Below are 27,730 nucleotides of genomic sequence, written 5' to 3'. Positions count from 1 at the left end.
TGTTATTTGGGTTAAAGCTCAAATAGTTTTGATTGAAGTTATAGGCTTGTCGCACAGGTTCTGACTCCATACTTAAGCCTGGGCTAATTATACTTGATACCTTGGTAATTCTTTGAAGGAATTTGTTATACCAAGGTTGGAACTATCGTTGTTACAAGGAGTGATGGGAGGATGGCTACTGGCTTCTGCTAGCTTGCATGCTGGCCATAGCAGTGGTTTTTTTTTTAAAAAAAAAAATAGCCAAGTGCTTCGGTTGATAAGAAAAAACGGAGCACTTGATTCACAAGTGCTCCGGTTTTTTCTTATCAACCGGAGCACTTGAATTATTTTGAGCATAAATATTCACAAGTGCTCCGGTTTTGAATACAACCGGAGCACTTGATAAATGCTCAAGTGCTCGTATGACGTCTGCTACGGGTCAAATACAGAGCACTTGTACGGTTTTTAACCGGAGCACTTGATGTTTTTTCCACTAGTGCCCCCAGGGAGTAAGACTCATGTGGCATTCAATATCAAACTATTGGGTGTGCATTGACTTATTTTCAAAGTCAACCAACTGATTTTGCACCAAGAAGTTTTTTCGAGGCCACAGTGGGAGGAGAAAGATTCATAATTAAATTACGAAATTTCTTCTTCATAATTTTTACAATTTAACTATCTAAAACAGTTATTGTCGTTTTCATAAAAATGTTGGATACACGCTCTCGAATGAATAGGAAAGTTGCTTAGGGTAAATCAAGTTTCCAAAACATGGAAAATAGTGATTCAATCCCGTCAGAGACTAGGGTGCCAGAGAATAGTTGTAGTGAACCAATTCATCATGTTTAGGAAGAGTCAAATGGAGAGACTCCTCAAACGGAAAGCTCATCTCTGACAGGCTAAAGTCGTATCATCTTATCAAAAGTAATCCTAAAATCCTCTAACAAATAGTAGTCAGGGAAGTAGGGTCGAATCCACAGAGAAACAGTGTTCTTTTCCTAATTGTCAGTCAAATCTAGAGTATAGAAACGAGTGTGCGAGTAATTATACTAAACTAGACTATAACTATATCAAGAATTATCAAGAATAAAAGGTCTAGGGCATAGGTTCACCAATGATCAATATTTCGGGATGAAACACAAAAATCAACAATTAACAATGCAGTTAAATAGGTTAATTCGCTCTCTTAAGTCTAAATCAACCATAGAACGATATTAACAGGCTCTCGCAATTTATTAATACCAACTATACCTATTGAAACTAGCCTTAATATCAAGTTTATACCTCTCGGTGCATAACCTAATATTGCAACACTATAACAATCAAATCTGGCCAAATTGGATTGAAAAGACATAAAAACATTCAATAGGAATCAACATGCATCAATAAAAATCAATACTTTATAACCATCCCTTCCTAATTGATCATGGATCCCCCTAAACCTAGAAATAGACTACTCAATCATAATTGGGGAAAACATATTCATAATTAAATAAGCAAACATGAATTAATAATAAAGGATTGAATAGGAATAAGAAGAGAAAAGAAATAATACCAATTGTAGAACCAATCTTACAAAATTCAAAGCTTCTATTGAAAATTCAATATAATTGGGGAAAAAAACAAAACTAGGGTTCTTCACTAATTGAGAGAAAAAGAGTTCTAATCTTTTATGAATTAATGATGGAAAAAAACAAAATAGAAAATAAGATAGGAAATAATAATATTCCCTTGAGTCTTTATACCTTTCTATTTCCTAAAACAACTAGAAAAATAGAGTCTAATTCGTCAAAAGATAAAGCCTTATTCGACTAGGAAACACGGAATAACCCGCGGCCGCGGGTTTTCGACCTGCGAAACAGCGTCAACTTGTAAAGACCATATCTCGCAAACTAGAAGTCGTATCGGGGCGTGTAATATACCGTTGGAAAGCTCTTCAAGTATAGTTTCCAACCCCACTGGAATCACTAAATTCCGATCTCTGGATAATGAGTTATGATCAAAAGAGTGCACATGACTCAATTTCCATACTTCTTTTAACATGTTTCCGCTATATTTGAGTTGTAATCCGACTCGAAGATGCCCTTTGGACTCCTCATTTCACTTAGCTCCTTCCTAGATACTTCTCATGCTTAAGTTTGTCCAATAATACTCCAATTGTGTCCTTAATACCTGAAAACTATCAAAAACACCGAAAACACACGCAAGAGTGATAGCCTCTCAACTTAAGTAACTATATGCAATTATGGACTAAGAATGACCCTAAATGATCCTAAAATGCAACCTAAATGCATCATGAAATGCCTATATTAATATGACTCATCAATCTCCAAGTAGTACTAGTCGTGGATTTGTACATCAATTGTATGGAAAGTTCACAGCAATAGGTTCTATTATTGGAGGTCAGAGAGAATCAAAGACAACAATTTGATTCTAACTACAGAACTCTAGCCCATGAGTCAGTCAGGGTCTTCATAAATATCCTCCAAAGGATAAGTGAGGAGAATAGGGAAATCAACCTAGGCAAATTGATCGAATACTTGTAAATATCAATGATACTACGAGTGCAACTTTCACAGCAATGTCTACTTCTCTCGCCACTGAAGTAGTTACTCGCTTAGAGCCACGAAAAATACTATCAGTTAAATGAGAAGTCGGTTAAGACCTTAGAAGCAATCCTACTAAATAGAACACGAGGAAGTCGTGGCATAGCACCAGATCCTCCTCCAATAGGTTACCCACCAAGGTTACATTTCTCCCACCTTGAAACTAGAGATACATGGATCTCAAGTGATCCACCAACTTCCTCCCATGAGTGACAAACAACGGCAATACCCTTGAGCCTTGGATAATGAGTTATGATCAAAAGAGTGCACATGACTCAATTTCCATACTTCTTTTAACATGTTTCCGCTATATTTGAGTTGCAATCCGACTCGAAGATGCCCTTTGGACTCCTCATTTGACTTAGATCCTTCCTAGATGCTTCTCATGCTTAAGCTTGTCTAATAATACTCCAATTGTGTCCTCAATACCTGAAAACTATCAAAATAACCGAAAACACACACAAGAGTGATATCTTCTCAACTTAAGTAACTATATGCAATTATGGACTAAGAATGCAACTAAATGATCCTAAAATGCAACCTAAATGCATCATGAAATGCCTATATTAATATGACTCATCAAACTCCCCCAAGCTAAACTGTTGCTTGTCCTCAAGCAATCAAACAATAGACACGGGAAGAAAATGATAACCTACAATATGGGACTAAAACAGGGTCAAGCACACAATCCAAAACACGAGAGATATCATATACATGAACCAAGCATCGAGCATCAATGAAACAAAGCCGCATAGCACGTCATGTGACCAATCAACTTGACAATCTTACCACAAACCTTTCCCCCAAGCTGGACTTAACAAAACTTGACAGACCTCACTATAGGTATGTGCAATTACTCTCTTGTGTTTAGGGCGAAAATCAATGACACTCAACGATCTCAACCTATATATATCAACTCAGAAGAAGCAGTACTCTTTAACTTTGACCTTTTGACTCACTTTCAACACGAAAAATGAACACACAAAGATCAAGAGGACTTTCAAGGGTTGTAATGAGGCTAGGGTTAAGGGTATGGACCATATTTTTGGAAATGTGGTGGAAAAGCCAAGAAGGGGAGCAAATATCAATGTAAAAATGGCCTAACAAGGCATTCACAATTCATATAACACCATCATTACCAAAATATCACCACAATATCTTTCATGCATAGTAACCCATATATAACCTTTTCACTTTTTTTCAAAATATGTTCACTTTCTTTGTTCTTTCATTTCTTTTTCTTCATCTTTTTCATATTGCCAAAACTCTTTGAACCACATTCGAATTCGATGATAAACTCATTAATAAACTTTCCTTCAACAAAACGCATTAACTACATCCATGTATAGTATGACCAAAACTAACACTTGCTCCCCCAAGCTAGGCTTGGGACAATAATCAAATGAGGTTAAGGGTTGTAATATGGGTGAAAGTAGCAAGCAAAGGTCAGGAAGGCTCAGCGGGGCTAGAGACGGGAAATATGTAAACAATAGAACTCTGGAGCTAAATCATGAAATGAACGCCTCAATCATATCAAATAGTGTACACAATCAAGTATCAAGGATGCCAGGTCAAAATAAGATCAATACATCACTGAGGAACTAATCACTCATAAAAGAACATAACTGACACAGATTCGTCAGTTTATTAGGCACAGAAGCTCACATGGGTCAATTTTGTCTGCACAGTAAAGTTAAAACCAGCCAGAGAGAGCAAACAGTCTTACCACGGCCAATCAACGTATCAAAATTGCTATGAGAATATGAAACCATGTACAAAAAGCTGAAGAGCTGTAGTAGGATACCACAAGTTTCGAAGGTGTGCCAACATAGTCCATAGATGAAATAGAAGAAAAGCTAGCTGAAATACAACTATGATGCAACTAAGAAAGCAGTACATTTTTTTGATTACACGTAAATCTATTCCTAATGAACAGGCAAAGCGTGTAACAATACAAAGCAATAAAATCTACACTAGAAAGCAATAAAGGATAGAATATCCCTCCCCCAAGCTAAATACAGCACAGTGTCTCACTGTGCAAAAAGTAAGGGAAGGGAAAAAGAAAGCTCACGCAACGCGAGCTTCGTCCATCGAGGATGGCTCAGGAGTAGTGTCAATGGCAATGAGAACTTCAACACGAGCTAAACACCAATCAAGATTGATCAACAATAAACAACTTGAATAGCAACCAAGTAGCAATGATGAGTAGTAGGCACAAACAATAAGTGTTCAAAATTCGGAACGAAAGTGAACAAATCGAAAACTTACTACCACGTGAAGTACAAGATTGATTGATGTAGGGGACTTGATTGAGGGAATCCAAGTATGTGTCCAAGAGTCCCAATTGAAATTTTAAAGCACCTTCAAGAAGAAACCCCAATTCAATGAGAAGGGTTAGGGTTTGAAGATGATGTGAATGGAAAAAGGGGGGTGGCTTTATGGGTGGAAGGTAGAGTCGCCTCGCCGGCGGTCGTCTGGGATGGTCGCTGCGCCGGCGATCGGCGGTAGATGAAGGAGAGCGTGGAGAGTGTGGGGTTGAGAGGGGTGGGAGGGGTGCTGAAGGTTGTTAGGGTCGAGAAGGGTGCGTCGCTGGCCGGCGCGGTCGGGGGTTGTCGGACGCCCGCCGGTCGGCGGAGGCTGGTGAGAGAAGTCGAGAGGGGTGGGGTCGAGGGTGTTTGAGGGTGGAGAGGATTGTTGTTTTTTTTTTCTTTTGTGTGGTTTTGGGTTGGGCGAAGGGTATTTGGGCCCTCGAAATCCCGCGGGCGCGGGTTATACCCCGCGGGCAGACATATCATGTGTGATGTGGGGGGGAAATTTTGGCTGTGGGCGCGAGCTACACCCCGATGGCGCAGGCTCGACCCCGCGGGCTGGCAGAAGGTGGTGTGAGAGGGGATTCGAATTCCCGCGAGCGCGGGATAAATCCCGCGGGTGAGCAGTAATTGTCAATGTAAAGCATGTAAATCCCGCGGGCGCATGTTTGAGCTCGTGCTTTCACCTAGGGTCAAAATTAGCAAACCAATACCACTAAACAACACTTGTTAGCATGGTTAGTCTAATAAAAAAAATGAAGATTGAATTCAAGTGAATTCAAAAACTAAAAGAAACTACGAAAAGAAACTAACTAAACTAAAAAAGAGAAACGAATTCAAGTGAATTCAAAAACATAAAAAATAAAAATAAATTGAATTCAAATAAATGCAATATGCAAATATTTTTGTTCTTTTCTTTTGTTTAGAGAAATGAAGAGTAGAAGGAAAAGGAAGAGTTAGAGATTCGGGTTGCCTCCCAAATAGCGCTGGTTTATGCAGGTCCCGCACGACTGTTTACCTCTACATTACACACAGATCGATCGAACCTCTTTACCCGTTGGCATCCATCAAGGTCAAAGTCTTCACTTGCTAGCATCTTCTCAATAGCATCTACTTCATTGCTCCATATACTGCCATCACCTGTGGAAGAATCAAGACAAAGTACCGCCTCCAAGGCGTCTCTATAGAGAGCTTAGGGTATGTTATCATGGCAAATTACATCAACCACATCAATACTCCAACACTTTTCCTCTAGCATAGGACTTTTCAAAGCAGTGCTTAGATTAAAAGTGACCTCATCATCTCTAACAGATAGTGTAAGCTTACCATTTTTCACATCAATGACGGCACCTGCAGTATGAAGGAATGGCCTACCCAAAATGATTGGAATTTGCCGATCTTCCTCCATATCAAGTACAACAAAGTCCACGGGAATAAAAAATTTACCTACTCTAACAGGCACATCCTCTAAAATACCTAGGGGGTATTTAACAGAACGGTCAGCCATTTGTAGAGTAATATTGGTAACTTTCAAACTTCCCATATTCAATTTTGAGGAAACAGACAATGGCATAACACTCACACTAGCCCCCAAATCACATAAAGCTTTATCAATGAACAAACTACCAATGTGACAAGGTATAGAGAAACTACCAGGGTCTTTTAATTTTGGTGGAGATTTATTTTGTAAAAGGGCACTACATTCTTCAGTAAAAGCAACGTCTCCAGTCGTTAAAAGCCCTTTTCCTAGTCAAGATATCTTTCATAAATTTTGCATAAGCAGGCACTTGAGTAATTAATTCCGTGAAAGGAACTGTATCCTGAAGATTCTTGACGACTTCCAAAAACATACCAAATTGTTTGTCTAGCTTACTCTTGAGGTGACGATTGGGGAAAGGAAGTTTGATAGGAGGAACTCAATAGCAGCTTTTTGGCTTCATTGGTCTCTTCATGTTCAGTGCGTGCTTAGAGTTCTCCTTGTCATTTTTAGCTTCAGCTGGGACCTGTTCCTTATCATTTTTCACACTCAAAGTATCATCAATAGGCATGGGTGGTCCATTGTAGTGAGAACCACTTCGGAGAGTGATGGCATTTGCCGAATCTGTAGGCTGAACAGGTTGTCTGGAAGAGCACCTTGTTGTCGAGTAGAGTTCGAAGTAGCCAATTGTGCCAACTGATTCTCCAAATCTTATTGTGAGCAAGAATGGACTCAATTTGTGCTTGTCAGTTGTCGATCTTTTTGCATTTGTAGCATCATGTTTCTCATCTCAACCATCATTGGATCGGCAGGAGGTGCTTGTTGAGATGGATTAAAAGGTGGTCTAGAGAAACCAGGAGGGTGTTGGGAAGGTTGTTGGTAGTACCTCTGGTTCAATTGTTGGCTTGTGGTTGTGGTGCAGGAGGATTTAGGACATTAGTGCTCTTGTAAGACAAGTTAGGATGATTTCTCAACCCTGGATTGTATGTGTTGGAGTATGGGTTGTTCGGCTGATATGTTTGAAAAGCATTAACTTGTTCGAGAGAACTCCGACACTCTTGTGCCCAATGTCCAACTATGCCACAATTATCACACATAATCTCGGATGTAGTACCCAAAGCAGCAACACTTGCAGGAGAGGAGAGCTGCATATTGTCAAGTTTATTGCTGATTGCATTCATCTGTGCAGCTAATAGGGATATAAATCTATCTCATGCTTTCCACCCTTGTTAGCTAGTCCTGAGGATTACCATATTGAGAGTTGTGGATAGCCATCTCCTCGATCAAATCATTGCAGCATCAATTTCTAGTTTCATGAATCTCCCATTTGCTGCAGAGTCAAGGATAAGTCTCGAGTTGTTCCCCAAACCATTGTAGAATCCCTGAACTAGGAACCATTTTTGTAGACCATGATGGGGACATTCTCTCTGAAGATCTTTAAATCTTTCCCATGCCTCATGTAAAGACTCATCAGTCCCTTGGGTGAAATTTGTAATCTGACTACGCAACCTAGCAGTCTTCTCTGGAGGGTAGTACTTTCTGTAGAAAGCTAGGCCAAGGTATTCCAATCAGTGATCCCAAGAGTGGCTCGATTAATCACATTGTACCACATCTTTGCCTTGTCTCGAAGTGAAAATGGGAAAAGAATCTCCCGAATCTGATCTTGTGTCACTCCCTGCTGCTTAATAGTAGAGCAATATTGGCAGAAATCCGATAATGAAGATTAGGGTCTTCATTAGGTCCACCACCAAATTGTTTTCGTTCGATCATATAGCAATGCAGGTTTAATCTCGAAATTTACAGCTTCAATTTCAGGCATTTGATTGCTCTTCGGAAGTTCAGCAAAAGAGGGTTAGGAAAATCAGTAAGCCTCCGAGCCATCTCTGATTTGGCTGAGCGAAGAGACAATGCTGTAGAATCAGAGTCAGAATCCAAAGGATTATCTTCCCTTGGATTATCTCGCAACTGTCTGGAAAAGTTCTTCTGTCTATGAAAGGATCTTTCGATTTCAGGATCAAATTGTAGGCAATCTGAACTCAAACTCCTGCGCATAGAAGAACTAAAGAACAAACAATTAAGAGTTTTGTCCCAAAGAACAAGTGTTCTCTGAGACGAGAGTATATAATCTAGACTCTAAAACAATTAAAGAAAATGGAACAAAACCGTTTCCCCGGCAACGGCGCCAAATTTTGACAGGCTAAAGTCGTATCACCTTATCAAAAGTAATCCTAAAATCCTCTAACAAATAGTAGTCAGGGAAGTAGGGTCGAATCCACAGAGAAACAGTGTTCTTTTCCTAATTGTCAGTCAAATCTAGAGTATAGAAACGAGTGTTTGTGAGTAATTATACTAAACTAGACTATAACTATATCAAGAATTATCAAGAATAAAAGGTCTAGGGCATAGGTTCACCAATGATCAATATTTCGGGATGAAACACAAAAACAACAATTAAAATGCAGTTAAATAGTTAATTCGCTCTCTCAAGTCTAAATCAACCATAGAACAATATTAACAGGCTCTCGCCATTTATTAATACCAACTATACCTATTGAAACTAGCCTTAATATCAAGTTTATATCTCTCGGCGCATAACCTAATATTGCAACACTATAACAATCAAATCTGGCCAAATTGGATTGAAAAGACATAAAAACATTCAATAGGAATCAACATGCATCAATAAAAATCAATACTTTAATAAACATCCCTTCCTAATTGATCATGGATCCCCCTAAGGCCTAAACCCTAGAAATAGACTACTCAATCATAATTGGGGAAAACATATTCATAATTAAATAAGCAAACATGAATTAATAATAAAGGATTGAATAGGAATAAGAAGAGAAAATAATAATACCAATTGTAGAACCAATCTTCAAAAATCAAAGCTTCTATTGAAAATTCAATGTAATTGGGGAAAAAACAAAACTAGGGTTCTTCACTAATTGAGAGAAAAAGAGTTCTAATCTTTTATGAATTAATGATGGAAAAAAACAAAATAGAAAATAAGATAGGAAATAATAATATTCCCTTGAGTCTTTATACCTTTCTATTTCCTAAAACAACTAGAAAAATAGAGTCTAATTCGTCAAAAGATAAAGCCTTATTCGACTAGGAAACACGGAATAACCCGCGGCCGCGGGTTTTCGACCTGCGAAACAGCGTCAACTTGTAAAGACCATATCTCGCAAACTAGAGCTCGTATCGGGGCGTGTAATATACCGTTGGAAAGCGCTTCAAGTCTAGTTTCCAACCCCACTGGAATCACTAAATTCCGATCTCTGAATAATGAGTTAGGATCAAAAGAGTGCACATGACTCAATTTCCATACTTCTTTTAACATGTTTCCGCTATATTTGAGTTGCAATCCGACTCGAAGATGCCCTTTGGACTCCTCATTTCACTTAGCTCCTTCCTAGATACTTCTCATGCTTAAGCTTGTCCAATAATACTCCAATTGTGTCCTCAATAACTGAAAACTATCAAAAACACCGAAAACACACGCAAGAGTGATATCTTCTCAACTTAAGTAACTATATGCAATTATGGACTAAGAATGCAACTAAATGATCCTAAAATGCAACCTAAATGCATCATGAAATGCCTATATTAATATGACTCATCAATCTCCAAGTAGTACTAGTCGTGGATTTGTACATCAATTGTATGGAAAGTTCACAGCAATAGGTTCTATTATTGGAGGTCAGAGAGAATCAAAGACAACAATTTGATTCTAACTACAGAACTCTAGCCCATGAGTCAGTCAGGGTCTTCATAAATATCCTCCAAAGGATAAGTGAGGAGAATAGGGAAATCAACCTAGGCAAATTGATCAAATACTTGTAGATATCAATGATACTACGAGTGCAACTTTCACAGCAATGTCTACTTCTCTCGCTACTGAAGTAGTTACTCGCTTAGAGCCACGAAAAATACTATCAGTTAAATGAGAAGTTGGTTAAGACCTTAGAAGAAATCCTACTAAATAGAACACGAGGAAGTCGTGGCATAGCACCAGATCCTCCTCCAATAGGTTACCCACCAAGGTTACATTTCTCCCACCTTGAAACTAGAGATACGTTGATCTCAAGTGATCCACCAACTTCCTCCCATGAGTGAAAAACAACGGCAATACCCTTGAGCCTTGGAGAGGGTAATCATGGAAGTCTTAGGAAAAGTGATTGAATGGCAACGGGCGTGGAGCCAAGCTGGCACCAGCCATCTGGACATCACCAACCTTCGTTTTTCATGGGTGGTGGACAAGTTGGTGACAACACACACTAATCTGGACCATCACAAGGAGGACAGACGCAAGGTACTTTTGTTGCAAACAACAGTTCACCTCATGCATATATGCCTCTTAACCAACCAAATATGGCTCGGATCCCTTCTACATTCTTCGCTTATATGCCTAACCAACCACCTATTGCTGGTATGCCTCACTATGGGAATACTTCATGCTATGGTCAAACCCAATCTCCATTTTCCCAAGCAACTGGCTCTTACCAGTAGGGGATGCCCCCAAATGGGCATACATTCCCGCCACAGATGGCACGAGGAGCAACTGCTCCTAATTATATGCATCACCAGGATCTCCCTATGGGAGGTTATCAAAATCAACCTTTCATGCCTAACCCTAGTCCTATGTATGATCAAACAAGAGGTATAGGGAATGGGAATATGGGATACACATGGAGAAATCAGGACCCTTGGCGGCACAAGTTGAGGCACTGTTCCAAAGACTAATAGGAGATAACTCTAGGAAAGGCCAGAGGTAGATAGGTCAAAAACCTTACCCTGAATGGATTGATAAAGCGAATCCATTTCCTAAAACGTTTGAGATACTTGACTTTATATTATTCTCAGGCAATGATAGAGTTGCTGCCGAGGAACATCTACTTAGGTTCAATTGTCAGTGTAGGGAAGCAACTGACAATGATTTCTTAAAATTGAGAATGTTTTCTGTTTATGCTAAAATTTATCACTTATGATGAAATTAAAGTTTGTGGGACGTGTCAACCAGATGATGTCAAAGTTGTTGCGACAAAAGAATGCAAAAGGGAGTCAAAGGGGATGAACACACAAAAGTGGTGACGCGGAAAACCCCAATGAAGGTGGGTAAAAAACCGCGGGTGGTTGGAGATCCACCAAACTAATATAGTTCACTATCTTTCTCTGTGACTGATTGTCATTTACAAGAATGCTTAGTTCACTCTAATATCTTTCTCACAATATCGCGTAAAAAACATGTCATTAACCTCTCTCTCCCTTTTATATGCCTTCTTCTTTCTTTGGCTTTTTCCCCCCAACGAATACAAAAATAAATTCACTAATTATTACATTAATCTCTACGCTTGAATCATGGAGAATCTTCTATGCTCACGCTCCAGCATCTTAATGTTGTCCCCTCTAACGGTTGAATTTATGGCTTATAATGCTCTTGCCTTATTTGGCTGGACCGTTACCATTCAATGCACTGCTCTTAATCTTGCATCCTTCGTTGTGTCTTCGGTTTGCATCTTCTGTGTCTTTACGTGAGATGGTATTACGTCATCGAATCATCGCATCGTCGCGTCAATGTCATCCTGTCAAAAAATTCAGCCATAACAGTTTGCCCCCAATTGTTGAATTGGGGTGGCACAAAGCCCATGAGACAATTGTTAAAAAACCAACGAATCAAATGAAATTCTACTCAAGTCATTAAGATATCACAAATCGCAAGAAATCTCGCCCTTGTCAATTTAAAGAAAAAAGATTTCCAAAGAGACGCATGGAAGGAAAGGAGATCTGCTTTGAGTGGTTATTTTTGGTAGTCCAAGAGTCTCAAAATACAAAAGGTAGTTTTATTTTTAAATAGCCGTTTTAATTATAATCATTAGCACGATTGTCATGATTGCTCACTGTTGGCATAAATAACTTAAGCGGCTGAGAAAATCATAACTTTTACTCTCACTTCATCAAATCTTTCTCTCTTTAAGTAAGGCAACTTCCATAACTTCCTTTACTCTCTCCTTCGGAAAAAAGATCGCTGACACCAGGTAATTTCGATCTTTTTCGCTCATTTTTTCCTTTGATTCGCTCTATTTTCTCTTCCTCTACCGTTCTCATGGCTCCCAATAGACGCAACATTATGACTTTTGTGAAAAACCAAGAGAAATCGAAAGGGAAAGAAGAAGCTGTAGAACTAAGGGTAGAAAATGAGGACGAACTGTCAACGATGTCAGAAGAGGACCTTTTAAGGTTTTTAGACTTAGGAAATTTGCCTGAGAGTACTGTCATTAGAAATGCTGAACCTGACGAACCCCAGAGTCGTGTCCCCAAAAATGGGTAGTGCTCTATGAATACCCTTTCAAATTAGGTCTTAGACTTCCTTTCACCCCCCTGGCAAGGGATCTAATGCAGATCTACCAAATCAGCCCAGGGCAGATTATGCCCCAAGTTTGGAGGATCCTGAGCGTCATTGATAGGGTGACGGCGTCGTGGGATGAAGCCTTCACCCTTCACGACTTGCTGTTACATTATGAAATTAGGGTCAAAGCGAAAAATAGGATAGCCTTACATGCAAAGGCGAGGTTAGAGCCTCTGGTCGGGGGGATACAGTCAAATGACAGAGGTTGGAAAAACAGGTTTGTTTTGTGAAGAGATCGTCGCTAGGGGAAGCTGGGGCGTCTTTGGTTGGTGGCTGGAATACCGAAGGTGTGTTTATTTTCTGTTTTTCTAAATTCGTGATGTGTCGTTAACACCATTCTTACATCGTTTCTACTGCAGGTCTTAACTCAAAACTGCTGTCGCATCGCGACGAGTCTCAGAGTCTCTGTGACAAGTTTCTGAAGGTGTCAGAGGAGGACAGGCAGTTCAGAAGGGTTCTTTTTGCTTCTCAAGACAGTTGTTCATCTATGGCTTCTGGTTAGTCTATCTAATTTAAATTTTTCCTCTGCTTTTTATTCTTTAGCAGGACTCTACCAGGGAAGGTTTTATACTAAGGACTTATCACTTCCGGACAGGTTCGTCTCAATCGCGTCCTAGGGGGAGTCTGGATGGGCAGGCACTGGCTGAGATGTTGTGCAAGCTTAAGAGGGAGTCCTCTACTGACGCTGCGTCAGCGTCGTCTAAGAAGGATACAGCGGTTGTCGTTCACTTGGACGACGAGCTGGACGTTGCGTCTAATACGCACAAGACTGACTTCCTAGCCCCCCAGACAAAAGGGATCCTTCCTATTCTGTGACCGTTCCAAATGACTTCATGTCGTTGGAACGGTCCATATGGCCTGAAGCAAACATGTTTCTTTTTCCTAGCGCAATGGAAAGGATCAAGGAACATACTCTTCCTCGCATGATGTCGGATGGGCTGGAACTCCTATTTTAGGTATAGACTTCCGATTTCCTTTTTCAGACATTATGCCTACTTATGACAATAACTTGTGACTCTCTAAGTGACGCGTATCATATCTTTTTGTGAGTCTTCTCAACATCTCCTGATGGCTAAGAGGGAGATCTCCTCTCTGCTGAAGGGTCATCTGACCATGAAGCAGAGAATGGAGAAGGCTGAATTGGACGCGAAGTCCAAAAGCGATGAAGTGGAGTCTTGCAAGAAGGCCATGGAGGACATGAAAAAGACTTTGCAGAAGAATGGGGAGGAGCTAGAAGAGATAAGGTAGAGGGCGACTAAGTTGGAGGAGTCTTCTCGTCATGAAATCACGACGCTCCAAGCGAGCGTCGACGCACAGAAGAACGAGCTGGACATGCTCGAGGCTGAGGTGATGACTAGGGTCAGGGCTAAGCTAATGTACCAGTTTTTAATGAAGAAGACGGCGTCGTGGACGCCACAGAAGGACATTGACCTATACCTCCAGTTCATGGGATCCATGAAGGATCTGATGGCGAAGAGGACTTGGCTGCGACGGCGGATTCTTCATCAAAAGTTGATGAAAACGCCCCGTCTTGCGCTGGGTTCATAGCGTCTGATGTGCCCCCTGACCCCGGAACCGAGAAGGAGGCTCCGACTACTGTCCTCCCAGCTGAAGCGTCTGAGGAGAAGAGGTCCCTGCCGTTTAATTTTTAGCCCTTTATACCATCCCCTCTTATCTAAACATTAATCAATCTTTTTGTTAAAGGTCACTTGAAAGAGTGACCATTTGTACTGTACTTTTGGGTCACCCATGGGGGTGGCTATAACTGTTTATCGTTTTAAACGGGGTGACCATTACCTTGATGCTTTGACCTTTGGCAAAATTGTCCTTATGTCTTTGTTTTATATTGCATGCATGTGTTTCGGTCGTTATTCTGACGTTCCTAAAGGATGGTCAGCGTTTAGTAAGCCATCTTTGGTCGTGCAGACGTAGCGTTTGGACTTAATAAAAGTCATCACTGGTCGCTCAGACGTACCTTTTGGACTAAACGACTTTTAGAATACACATAGGAAATACATAAAACTTACATGTATTCGTCAGGGAGATGGCTGAAATGTCATCAGGAGTTATCACTTTAAAATGACTGTGCCCCTGTCGTAACGTCAGTTGAGGCAATAGTAGATGAAAACACTTTTTATGGTGGCAAGATGCAAGTCTACCTGGTGCCTTGTGAAAATCGTCGGGACGTTAATAAGTTGAATGGGAACAATTTGCCTGCAACTCAACAAGTACCCAATGAGAGAACACTATGGTCGCTAACACCTAGCGACCCAGATATAATGGCATTATCAACTATTCTATATCTCTATGTGTATATATGTATCTCTTTTTTTTTTTTTTAAAAAAAAAAAAAAAAAAAAAAAAAAAAAAACTGGGAAAACAAAGCTTATCACTTAGCTTTAAAAGTAGTATCGTTTGAGGTGTGTGGCATTCCAGCTACGAGGTACGGAGCTTCCGTCACGTCGGACGAATTGGTAGGCTCCATGGCCTACTACTTTACTGATTTGATATGGTCCTTCCCACTTCTGACCTAGCTTACCAGCGTTAGCCTCTTGTGTGTTCTGGAATACTTTCCTTAGGACCCAATGTCCTTCGACAAAAGACTTGGCTTGGACGTTTTTATTAAAGCTCCTCGCTACTTTTGCTGTTGGGCCGCCATGCGCACCAACGCTGCGTCGCGCAATTCCTCAATGGTATCTAGGTCGTTTATCAACTCATCGTTGTTCCGTCGCTCCGTCGCTAGGCTGCATCTCGCAGTTGGGACGCTCACCTCCGGAGGCAAGACAGCCTCGCAACCATAGACTAATGAGAACGGAGTTTCTCCGGTAGCGGTGCGCGGTGTCGTACGGTTAGCCCATAAGATGGAAGGCAACGCCTCCGCCCACTTACCTTTCTTGGCTGTGAGCCGCTTCTTTAAAGAGTCAATGATCGTTTTGTTACTGGACTTGGCCTGTCCATTGGCTTGTGGGTATCTTGGCGTTGACGTTAGCAGCGCTATGCCCCATTCATCGCAGAAGCGTCTTGTCTCGTTGCTGATGAACTGCGACCCGTTGTCGCATACTATCTCGGACGGGACGCCAAATCTGCAAATGATGTTAGTGTATATAAAGGAAATCACTTCCTTATCGCGTACTTGTTGAAAAGAACCTGCTTCAATCCACTTAGAAAAGTAGTCAGTTAGTGCCAATATAAAGACCTTCTGACCTGGGGCTGGAGGTAATTTACCAACTATGTCCATGCCCCACTTCATGAAAGGCCAAGGTGTGAGAGTAGGATGCAAAAGTTCACAGGGTTTGTGCGTCATACCTGCATGTCGTTGACAACTATCGCATTTGGCGACATACCTTATTGCGTCTTTCCTCATTGTTGGCCAATAATAGCCCATGCGCAATACTCTGTTGGACAAGCTGCGTCCTCCTGAATGATTTCCACAAGTGCCATCATGCATGTCCTTCAGGACTTGCCCCCATTGCTCCTTCTCCAAACAGCATAGGTAGGGGCCTGCGGCAGACTTTTTGAACAGTACTCCCTGAATGAGTACGTATCGCGACGCCTTGAATCGAATTCTGCGTGCTTCCGCCTTATCTGTTGGGAGTACATCATTAGCAAGGAAATCATAAAATGGTTTTGTCCAACTGACACTTACTTCCTCGTCGTCAGGGTCGCTTTCTTGCGGGATTATCAACATTATTGACGACCCATGATTGTCTCGAGGCTGATCGGTCTCGTTGCGACAGCGTCCCCGATATCCTAGCGATAGCAGGGTTTGTCAAATGAACAATAGGGACGGACGTAAACGAAAGTCCCTTAAAGAAGATCCGAGATTGGCCAATGCATCCGCTTGTGTATTCTGGTCCCTAGGTATCTGCAAAATGTCAAACGAATTAAACACTATACTTTTACTCTGAGCTATTTCTAAATACATGGCCATTTTAGAGTCTTTTGCTGCGAATTCGCCTTTGACTTGGCTGACTATCAACAGTGAATCGCTGAAGACTTTCAATGCTTTCGCTCCCATGTCCTTGCTAATGTCATTCCAGCTATGAGCGCCTCGTACTCGGCTTCGTTATTCGTCGCTCTAAATTCACAGCAAATGGCTCGCACTATCTTCCCCCCTTGTGGTGACTTAAGCACAATACCTAGACCTGCACCACGAAAATTAGAAGATCCATCAACAAACAATATCCAGAGTCGTCGTTCACTTGATTAATCCTTGCGACTTCGTCGTCTGCGAGCTTTTCCAACTCTGGGCTAAAGTCTGCCACAAAATCTGCCAAAGCTTGTGACTTGACAGCGGTTCTTGGATGAAACTGGATATCGTACGCGCTGAGTGCTATTGCCCACTTGCTCATGCGACCTGTCAATTCCGGATGTCGCAAGACAGACTTGATAGGATAATTAGTCATAACGACAACAATATGTGTTTCGAAATAGTGCCTAAGTTTTTTAACAGCTACGACTATGGCTAAAATGAGCTTTTCTAATGAAGAATACCTGGTCTCCGCGTCTAGCAGAGACTTACTGACATAGTAGATTGGTAGCTGCTGGCTCTCCGCTTCCCGCGTCAGGACAGCGCTGACGGACACGTTACTTACCGCAGATAGAGCTGCAACGTTTCCCCGATATTTGGTTTTGACAATAATGGCGGCGACGCTAAGTAGCTTTTAAGTTTTGCAGCGCGTCTTCGTGTTGTCGTCCACTCGAAGCCCTTGTTCTTTCTCAGGACGTCATAAAATAGTGATATTTCTCAGATGACCGGGATATGAAACGATTTAACGCAGCTACGCGACCAGTCAACTTTTGCACTTCCTTGACGCTTCGTGGGGACTGAATGTTGATGATGGCTTTTATTTGATCTTGGCTGGCTTCAATTCCTCTGTGTCACGACGTACCCTAGAAATTTTCCTGCGGACACTCCAAAGGTGCATTAGTGGGTTTAATTTCATGCCATACCTTCGTAATACGTCGAAAGCCTCCGACAGATGCTGAATGTGATCGCCTGCTCGCTTGGATTTGACGAGCATATCGTCGATGTACACTTCCATAGTGTCACCCAGTTGATCTTTAAACATTTGATTAACCAGTCGCTGATATGTGGCACCTGCATTTTTCAAACCAAAAGGCATAACCTTGTAACAATATATACCTTTATCGTAACAAAGCGGTCTTTTCTCTGGTCGTCGGATGCATCAATATTTGGTTGTACCCGGAATACGCGTCCATGAACGTTAAAAGCTCGTGACCGGCCGTCGCGTCGACCATTGCATCTATATGAGGGAGGGAAGGATCCTTGGGACATGCTTTGTTTAAATCTGTGAAGTCGATGCAGACTCTCCACTTCCCGTTCTTTTTGCTGACCACCACGACGTTGGCTAGCCAATCTGGGTATTTCCTCGCGGATCTTTCCGGTATCGATCAGTTTCTGGACCTCATCATTGATGACTTGGTTCCTTTCAGGAGCGAACTTGCGTCTTTTCTGCTTTACAGGCTTGTGAGCAGGGTCGACGTTGAGCTTATGCGTAATGACGTCGGGACTGATTCCTGTCATATCTTCATGGGACCAAGCAAAACAATCTTGGTTAGTTTTCAAGAAATCAACTAACTGACCTCGTATTTCTTGCGACAATGTCGCTCCATTCGACGACACGATCGGGGATGGATGGATCGAGCATCACTTCATCCACGTCCTGCTCGCTGGGCGCGTCGGGCGCTGACCCATCCTTTAATTGCTAGATAGTCGCTTTTGGGGGTTTGAGTGACGAACTATAACATTCCCTTGCAGACTTCTGCTCGCCCTTTATTTCTTGGATGCCCCATTTGGTAGGAAACTTCAGCGATTGATGATAGGTTGAAGGGACGGCCTTCATCTTATGTATCCATGGGGTACCGAGATGATATTGTACGCTGACGGGCATCCACAACGTTGAATCTGGTTGGAGGTTGACGCCTTTGGCTACCTTGGCAGTGTGATCTCTCCGACAGTATGTTGAGCCTCTCCACTGAAACCTACCAAAACAGTAGATTTTTTAGTAATATCTTTATCGCACAAACCCATACCTTCGAGGGCGCTTTTGAATATGATGTTGGCTGAGCTGCCCCATCTACTAACACTCGCTTCAACAAGCAGTTGCTAACAGTCAGGGATATGACTAATCCGTCGTGATGCTCCATGTCGCAGACGTCGTCGTCGACAAAGGTTATCGCCATTGCTTCGAGCTTGCGTTCCTCAGCTGACCTGCAAGATTTATAAACGGCGGACGAGGGGTACCCTCTCTTGCTAGCCTTTTGGCTGCGGAATACGTTAGTCCACATACATCAGATCCACCAGAGATGACGTTGATTACCTTTACATGTGTGGGCGACGCAGGAGGGTCGGACTGCGCGCTATTTCTACCGAAGGACGCTTTACCTTTGTCGCTCAAGAGGTCCTTAAGATGCCCCTTATTGAGCATAACGCGACTTCTCATCGCAACGCGAATGCACTCCTCCGTCTTATGGCATGGTCATGATGGAACTGACACCACTTTGATTGATCTTTTTGCGCCTTCCGGACGGTCGCTCTTTTTTGGCCAACGAACTGGCACTCCGATTTTGGATAAAGCGTTCACGACACCTCCGACATCAACAGAAAATCCGTAGGAGTCTAGAGCAGGGAAAGTTGGCGACTCCGTCCTCACGCTGTTACCTGCACTTTCACAACGTCATAACATTATTTACCTGGTTTGAACGGCTATAAGGGTGACTTCGCCAGTTGTTCTTCTTAGGGACGAAACCTTCCGATCAGCAGGAGTATCGATGCGCGTCGGGTGGATATGGTGTTGAGGATGGCATCGTCTTCCTCCAACCTCATCTGTGCTAACCTCGCGACTTGACTTCCTCAAACGTCTGGCACGGGTACTTCGTCAGACGATTGTATAGCTTCGACCGCAAGATTAATCCTTTCCTGAAACATTCAATAGCAGTCTTAGTATCAAGATCTTTAATGCTAATCATTTCTTTGTTAAAGCGATTATAATAATCGCGAACGGTTCTTTGGGTCCTTGCACGACGCCATATAGGTCGCTCGTCTGCTTTTCCAGGTGCGACTGCCTTCGAACTTCTCATAGAACTTATTGACTAGGGTGGAGAAATTGCCAATGCTTCCTGGCTTGAGAGATCCCAGCCATTGAGAGCGGGACCGGTGAGCGTGGCTCCAAAAGACTTGCACATGCATGCCTCTACCAAATGCCAGGGAATTGACGCTTGCCACATCCGTTGTTTGTATTGCGCGACGTGCTCGCCTGGATCGGTTGAACCATCATAAGTAGCAGCTAAGGTAGGCAGGTTGAGCTTCTTGGGGAACACGGCCCTTGAGATCCTATCAACGAAGGGTGACTCTGCGTAGCCGTCGGGATGTTCCACGATGCCTGGTGTTGGGGCTCCAGGGAGCTGGGACATGAGCTTCATCAAGCGCTTGTTTTGCTTTTCGATTTAAGCCATGCACTTTGTCATAAGATTCGCTTCTCCTTCACCTTGGTCGTTCTCTTCATTGTTCAAGGCTCTTCATCCTCGGCTCTTCGTCGTCTTCAGGCTCTTCATCATCTGCTCAGAGAGATTCCCCATCAAGGGATGTCATTCAGATTTTCTCGATGCCGGGTTTTCGAAGCCCTGGACGATGCTAACTCCTCTTGCAACTTCTGGATCCTCTCCTGCGATGTCGTAAAGTCGGTAGTTAGACGCTCATTAGCTTGCTTTATTTCGAGCATTTCTGCTCTCATTTGTTCGTACTGCCTTCGCATTTCCTCGAGGTCAGGTGTTTCTCCCATTTGACGGATTTTGAATAGTAGATGGTCTGGTTATGCCCACGGTGGGCGCCAAATGTTTATGCTAAAATTTATCACTTATGATGAAATGAAAGTTTGTGGGACGTGTCAACCAGATGATGTCAAAGTTGTTGCGACAAAAGAATGCAAAAGGGAGTCAAAGGGGATGAACACACAAAAGTGGTGACGCGGAAAACCCCAATGAAGGTGGGTAAAAAATTGCGGGTGGTTGGAGAGCCACCAAACTAATATAGTTCACTATCTTTCCTTGACTGATTGTCTTTACAAAATGCTTAGTTCACTCTAATGTCTTTCTCACAATATCGCGTAAAAAACATGTCATTAACCTCTCTATCCCTTTTATATGCCTTCTTCTTTCTTTGGCTTTTTCCCCCCAACGAATACAAAAATAAATTCACTAATTATTACATTAAACTCTACGCTTGAATCATGGAGAATCTTCTATGCTCACGCTCCAGCGTCTTAATGTTGTCCCCTCTAACGGCTGAATTTATGGCTTATAATGCTCTTGCCTTATTTGGCTGGCGTTACCATTCAATGCACTGCTCTTAATCTTGCATCCTTCGTTGTGTCTTCGGTTTGCATCTTCTGTGTCTTTACGTCAGATGGTATTACGTCATCGAATCATCGCGTCATCACGTCAATGTCATCTTGTCAAAAAATTCAGCCATAACATTTTCCATGTCTCAAACTAAGATAGCTTTTTGGTGGTACACAAAATTACCACCAAATTCTATCCAATCTTGGCAAGACATGCAAGTGCAATTTACAAATCATTTTGCACGCACGGAACCTGAAGTGACTCTAAGTGATCTGGCTAGAATCCAACAAAAGTTAAGAGATTATGTAGAAGACTACCTATCTAGATTTAAATGGCTAAGATCAGGTGTCATGTTAGTATCCTTGAGAGAGAGTTTGTACAAATGGCTCAAGAGGGAATGTTAATTCAGTTTCGAAAAAGGTTTGATGGTCATGCCTTTGGCGATTTTGTTGAGTTAGCAAAGTTGGATATAAGATATGAGAGAAACCTACAAGCTGAAGATGCAGCAAGACACCAAAGTTTCTTTGCTCAGAATCAAGAGCCGTTCCATTTTGAAACTGCACAAGAAGTGGACGTGGCTGAAATCATTCATGGAGTACCTTATAAGTGTTTTCCTCTTGAGACGAAAGAATTTCTAGCGCCAAAGGATTTGAAATATAGGCAAAAGATAACATATACCTTTGATGTTAAGAAATCTAATGCTATTTACAATTGGTTATTATCTAACAAAAAGATGAAACTAGTAGGAAGGCATAAAGAAAGAACTGTTGATGAAGTGAAGGGTAAAAAATAATGTAAATGGTATGATGCAGTAACTCATGATACTTCTGAATGCATTGTTTTTAGAAATAAAATCCATGATGAAATTGATAAGAAAAATATAATGTTTCCTGATGATGAAGATGTTAATGTAGTTGGAATGGACGAACCATTAGAATTATTCTGTGCAAATGGCATATGAATGAAATTAACAATGTTTTTACTATTACTTTGAAGGCATTTCAAGCTACCGAAATAGGTAACCAACTCTTCAACAAATTGCTTGATGAAGGAATCTTAGTTATGCCAAAAATAGCTAATGAAGAAGGTTTAGAAGATATGTGCAGATGGCATATGAATGGGTCACATACAACAGACAAATGCCAAGTATTTAGAGAGTTCCTAACTAGGCAACTAAGCCTCAAAAGATTGGTTGTCTCAGAAGTGGAACATCATCTTGGAGCTAGAAGCCTATAGGGCCAACTTAGCCAAAAATAAGGTTCTTGTCAGTTCCAAACCAACTCCAAGCCTGGTGATGCTTGAGGTAAGAGCTAAGACTTACAAAGAGGCTTTTCAAAAATTCTCATTGCAAACCAGGGCGATAGAGGGGTAAAGGCTTTAAGAGGTGGAATATGCTCGTCATGTGCAGACAATCACACAATTGAAATAGTTAAAATCCATATCATCCAAAATGATCCTGCCTATGTGCCTGCTTATCAGCGTCCCTTTCGTAAAAGGTCTAGAAGTCAAGGACCAAGGAAAAATAATAGCCCTGGATCATACCCTTCCTCAAAAGGAAAAATTAGGGATTCAAGCCAGACTCATGTACCCAAAATTCTTAAAAGAAAGGAAAAGCCCCATGGGAACCAAGGAGATGCACAACTTAAGTCAGTAGTAAGGGAAGCGCCACTATAAGATGTTCAAAACTTACACAAAAGCAGGTCATCAAAAATGAAAGAGCTAAGTGTCAAAGCTGCTGCAAATAGGGCTCAAAATTAGCACTCAAAACATGCAGGAGTCCTTATAGCAAATATCATAATTGATGAGAAGGCTCTATAAGGTGGTATTACAAGATTGTTGCCTCCAGAAAGAAAACCAACTTGATACATCATTTATAAAGATTGATGACCAGCAGCCTCAAGGAGATGATTCTCTTATGAAAGAGACTCCGAGAAAGGGTGCTAATGAGGACTATGGTTTAAAGTTTGGATCTGAAGATTTGGGCTTACTTTTGTCTGATAGTGACTTGTTGCTTGATTGAGACCCACTTGTGAATGAGCCTTAGATAGAACTTGTGAGAGTCAGAACATGCAGTGTAACGTGGACATGCTACTAACATAGTTCAAGAAGTCAGAAGACCAGCCAGGACTCCAGACCAATACTACATCATGGGCAGACGAAGTTGACAGGGAAGAAAGGGCATGTAAATTTAAAATTACTTCTTCTCGAAGTTTGTCATCTTACTTGAATGCACCTCAGAAAAAAGTGCCTAGAAAAACAACCTTCAAAGCTAATCTAGAGAAGATAATTATCGACAAAATCTTTAGGTCAGTTGATGTTGATAATAAGCACACTAAAGCCTTATTCCTAAATGTTGATTTTGAGGGAGTTCGTCTACGCAAAGCACTAGTAGATAATGGAGCTACTATTAATATTATGCCACTCTCTGTATTTAGGAAATTAGGAAAGACTACAAAAGATTTGCATAACATATAAAGCCACCTAACTGGTTTTTTCGATCTATCAGAAAAGATGGAAGGAATGGCTATCCTAAAAATAAGGGTAGGAACTGAAACTACTTATATCTGTTTCTTCATAGTGAAAGTTGGTACTAACTATAATGACATACTAGGAAGGGATTAGTTACATCATAATTATGCTATTCCATCATCACTCCATCGGGTTTTAATCCTGTGGAATGATGACACCTATGAAATGGTACAAGCAGATGAAGAAGTTTGCCTGATCACATCTCCTGATTCTGTTTTTATCAGAGACTCTCTAAAGTCAGTTCCGACTATCAAAATTGAGGTTGCTCTACAACTTGAGTCACATATTCACCAAGAGATAGAAGACTCAAGTGCAATTCTCATTAAAGAAATCGAGGATGTCCTAGAAGTTGAAGACATTCAATCAAAATATGAATATGTTCAATAGGCGTCAAGCATGATCAGCCACTAGCTCTAGTTAGTTTATAGAGTTAGACTATATTTTTCTAAGGTTATTATGTATGTAAAACAAGAAGAATATTATAATGGGTTTACCCATATTGTTGATCAAGTTATCTAAAATTTAGTTTTTAGAAAATACCAAGAGGATTTTCTTATAAACTCTAATGCATGTTGCTCAACTTTACATGAGTCTGAATCTCTAGAAGATAAGGATGAAAAAGTATGGGCTAAAAGTGAGGATATTAAAATGGAAGTTTATGATTCACTAGAAGAAATAAATTTAGGGGACGATGAAAATCCACGATTTACTTACATAAGTAAGCTTCTCACCAACCAAGAAAAGCATGAAATAATAGTAATTCTAAAAGAATTTAAGGATTGTTTTTGCTTGTGTACATCATGAAATCTCTGGTATTGATTGGAAAATAGTAGAACATAAACTCCCTATCAAATAGGAATATAAGCTTGGGGCACAGAGTCCTAGAAGACTAGCGCCTCAACTGATAGAGCCTATACAAGAGGAGATAAACAAAACTCCGTAAGGCAAAGTTCATAAGGTCTTGCCAATATGCTGACTGGATTTATAAAATAGTCCCAGTAGTTAAGAAAAATGGCAAGATACGAATCTAAATTGACTTTAGGGATCTAACTAAAGCAACACCTAAGGATCAATATCCCATGCCTAGAGCTGATCTCCTAATAGACGCAACGTCAAGATATGAATAGATATCTTCTATGGATGGATACGCGGGAAACCACCAGCTAAGGATTGCACAAGAGGACTATAATAAAACAGTCGTTAGATGTCCAAAATCATTAGGCTTGTTTGAATATGTGGCCATGCCATTTGGTTTAAAAACCCTGACATAACATACCAACGAGCAATGGACGCAATCTTTAAAGACATGATTGGTAAGATCATGGAAGTCTATGTGGATGGCATACTCGTAAAATCAAATGACTTTCTAAGACATAAAGAGCATTTGATTAAGTCATTGAATATAATGAGAGAATAACACCTAAAAATGAATCCACTCGAATGTGCATTCGGAGTTAAAGCCAGTAACTTCTTAGGATTTCTCATCCATAAAAATGGAATGGAGATTGCCAAAACAACAAAGGCGGTATTGGCAGCTAAGCCACCTTCTAATAAGAAGGAGCTACAAAGATTCCTCGAACAGGTCAATTATGTTAGGAGATTCATGGCCAATCTAGCCGGGAAAACTAAAAAGTTTTCACCTCTATTAAGATTAAAACATAGAGTCAGAATTCAAATGGAATGAAGAGCATCAAAAGGCCTTTGATCAATCAAGCCAGATTTGGCAAGTCCTCCTGTATTGATCCCTCCAAGGCAAAATGGAAAACTATTAAGGTTGGACCTATCTGCCTATGAAGATTCCATTGGTAGTCTCCTTACTCAAGAAAAAGAGAAGGGACATGAGCAGGCTATTTTTTATCTAAGTAAGATCCTACATGATATAGAGAAAAGGTATACCATGGTAGAAAAATAGTGTTTGTGCTTATATGATGCATCAGTTAAGCCCATACATTATTTCATGGCCTTCACAGTAGAAGTAGTGTCTCCAACAGATGTCATAAATATATGATATCCTAACCTTTCATAAAAGGAAGGTTAAGCAAGTGGAGTCTACACTTACTACAATTCGACCTGATATACATCACACAAAAGGCAATAAAAGATCAAGCTATAGCTGATTCCTTAGAAACCCATCCTTGTTGTAAATCTGAAATCATTACTGAGGACATCCTTCCATGGGTCTTAATTTGATTTGATCCAACACTAGAGAAACAGCAGGAGCTGGAATATATATTATGTCTCCTGGTGGAATTCCAACCAAGTTAGCAGTGACCCTAAAGGGTCCATGCACCGACAATAGAGCGGAATATGAAGCTTTGTTGATTGGGTTGGAGTTGTTATTAGAGTTGGGGGCTAAGAGAGCAAAGATATATGGAGATTCTCAACTGGTCATTTATCAAATGACTGAGGAACTTAAATGTATATCATCAATGTCACAGGAGTGTGGAAAGAAAGCACAAGAGTTATCTAAACAATTCAAGAAAATTACTTTCATGCACATTCCTAGAGAAGAAATAAAATAGCCGATCATTTATCCCAAATAGCTTCTGCTAGAGAAAAGATATCTTCACAAAATGAAGATATCATTCTCCAGAAAAAGATCCTAGATCCTCTCAATGAAACTGATCGATAAAGAAATGTCAGAAAATATATTGGAAGTCTATAGAGTTTTAATATTAAGGGAGGAAAAGGACTGGAGAGATGAAATTATTCACTATCTCCAGAATCCAACTGGGACAAAAGTGCTAAATAGAGTCGAAATGGCTACAACAAAATTTTGCATGCAATTTGGTGAATTATACGGAAAGGATCAAGAAGGATTACTTTTAAAGTGTGTGGATGCTGGAGAAGCTTTGACTCTCATGGTAGAAATTCACCAAGGGCAATGTGTTAAAAATGAGATGGTTGTTGCACGATCATCGTTTCTATTGGCCTATTATGAGAAAGAATTGTATAGATTATGCAAAAGATTGTAAAAGATGTCAGAAGTTTGGACCCATCAGTAGGGCGCCAGCCTCAGAATTGAAGTACATTCTTAAACCTTGGCCTTTTAGAGGATGGGCAGTAGATGCCATAGGAGAAATTAATCCTGCATCCTCTAAGAAGCATTCATACATCCTAGTGGTGACTGATTACTTCACCAAATGGGTGGAGGCTCAGGCTTTCAATAAGATTAATACTCAGCTTATAATAAATTTCTTGGAAGAGAAAATTTTTACAAGATTTGGGACTCTAGAAATTATAGCCTTTGATCAAGCCACAGTATTCTGAAACCCTGACTTATTAGATTATCTTAATCAATTTGGGATTACTAACTTGCATTCAACACCTTATTATGCTCAGGCAAATGGTCAAGCTGAGGCTACAAATAAGATCATAGTAAAAGGGTTCTCAAAGTTGATAGATAATAATCCAAGAAAATGGGACGAATTGTTGCTATATGCCCTATGGGCCTATAGGACCTCTAAAAGGGGAGCAACAGGAGACAGTAGTTACTCCTTTTGAATTAATTTATGGACACACTCCAGTAATCCTTGCTGAAGAGAACGTAAGGTCATCTAGGGTAGCCCAACAAATGGGATTATCAGGAGATGACTATTCATAAGCAATGAATATTGAAATTATGGATGCTCTAAAAGTTAAGAAAATGAGAATCCAAAAAAAAGGTTGTTATGGCCTACAACAAAAAAAGTAGTGCCTAAAGACTTCTAGGAGAATAATAAAGTTTGAAAAATGTTTCTGCCAGAAGCAACTTACAAAGATCCCCAGCTAGGGAAATGGTGATCTAAGTGGTAAGGTCCCTTTATCATTCATAAGAAAATGTCTGGAAATGCATACCTATTACAAGATATAGATGGAAACATAAAAGATAGAGCTTTTAATGGCAAATTTTTAAAGAAATGTCATCCATCTATATGGGAACAACATGACCCTATGTTTTAACTGAACATGCGTAATTATTTCAAGCATCTAAGGATTATTGAGATTATAGCATTAAAAATAATGGTATACATCTTAAACGTTCCAACATTATCTAATACCTGAACTAAGGTTT

At 40.7% G+C, this 27,730-nt stretch overlaps 1 long non-coding RNA gene and 1 other non-coding gene across 3 annotated transcripts; both read left to right on the top strand.

The window, feature by feature from the left end:
* The first annotated feature begins 7,775 nt into the window (after nt 1-7,775).
* LOC125499188 (small nucleolar RNA R71) lies at nt 7,776-7,882 on the top strand. The gene has a single exon (XR_007275904.1). It is a non-coding gene; the product is annotated as a small nucleolar RNA R71 (small nucleolar RNA).
* Nucleotides 7,883-9,234: 1,352 nt separating this feature from the next.
* On the top strand, nt 9,235-15,118 carry LOC104896143 (uncharacterized). 2 transcript variants are annotated; one of them, XR_008969913.1, is made up of 4 exons: nt 9,235-13,070; nt 13,143-13,280; nt 13,379-13,739; nt 13,834-15,118. It is a non-coding gene; the product is annotated as an uncharacterized LOC104896143 (long non-coding RNA). The 2 variants fall into 2 exon arrangements; XR_790404.4 differs by having other exon boundaries at nt 9,235-13,280.
* The last annotated feature ends 12,612 nt before the right edge of the window (nt 15,119-27,730 follow it).

Source organism: Beta vulgaris, chromosome 6 (assembly GCF_026745355.1).
Source record: "Beta vulgaris subsp. vulgaris cultivar EL10 chromosome 6, EL10.2, whole genome shotgun sequence".
Lineage (NCBI taxonomy): Eukaryota > Viridiplantae > Streptophyta > Magnoliopsida > Caryophyllales > Amaranthaceae > Beta > Beta vulgaris.
This window is presented reverse-complemented; position numbering and strand designations above follow the sequence as displayed.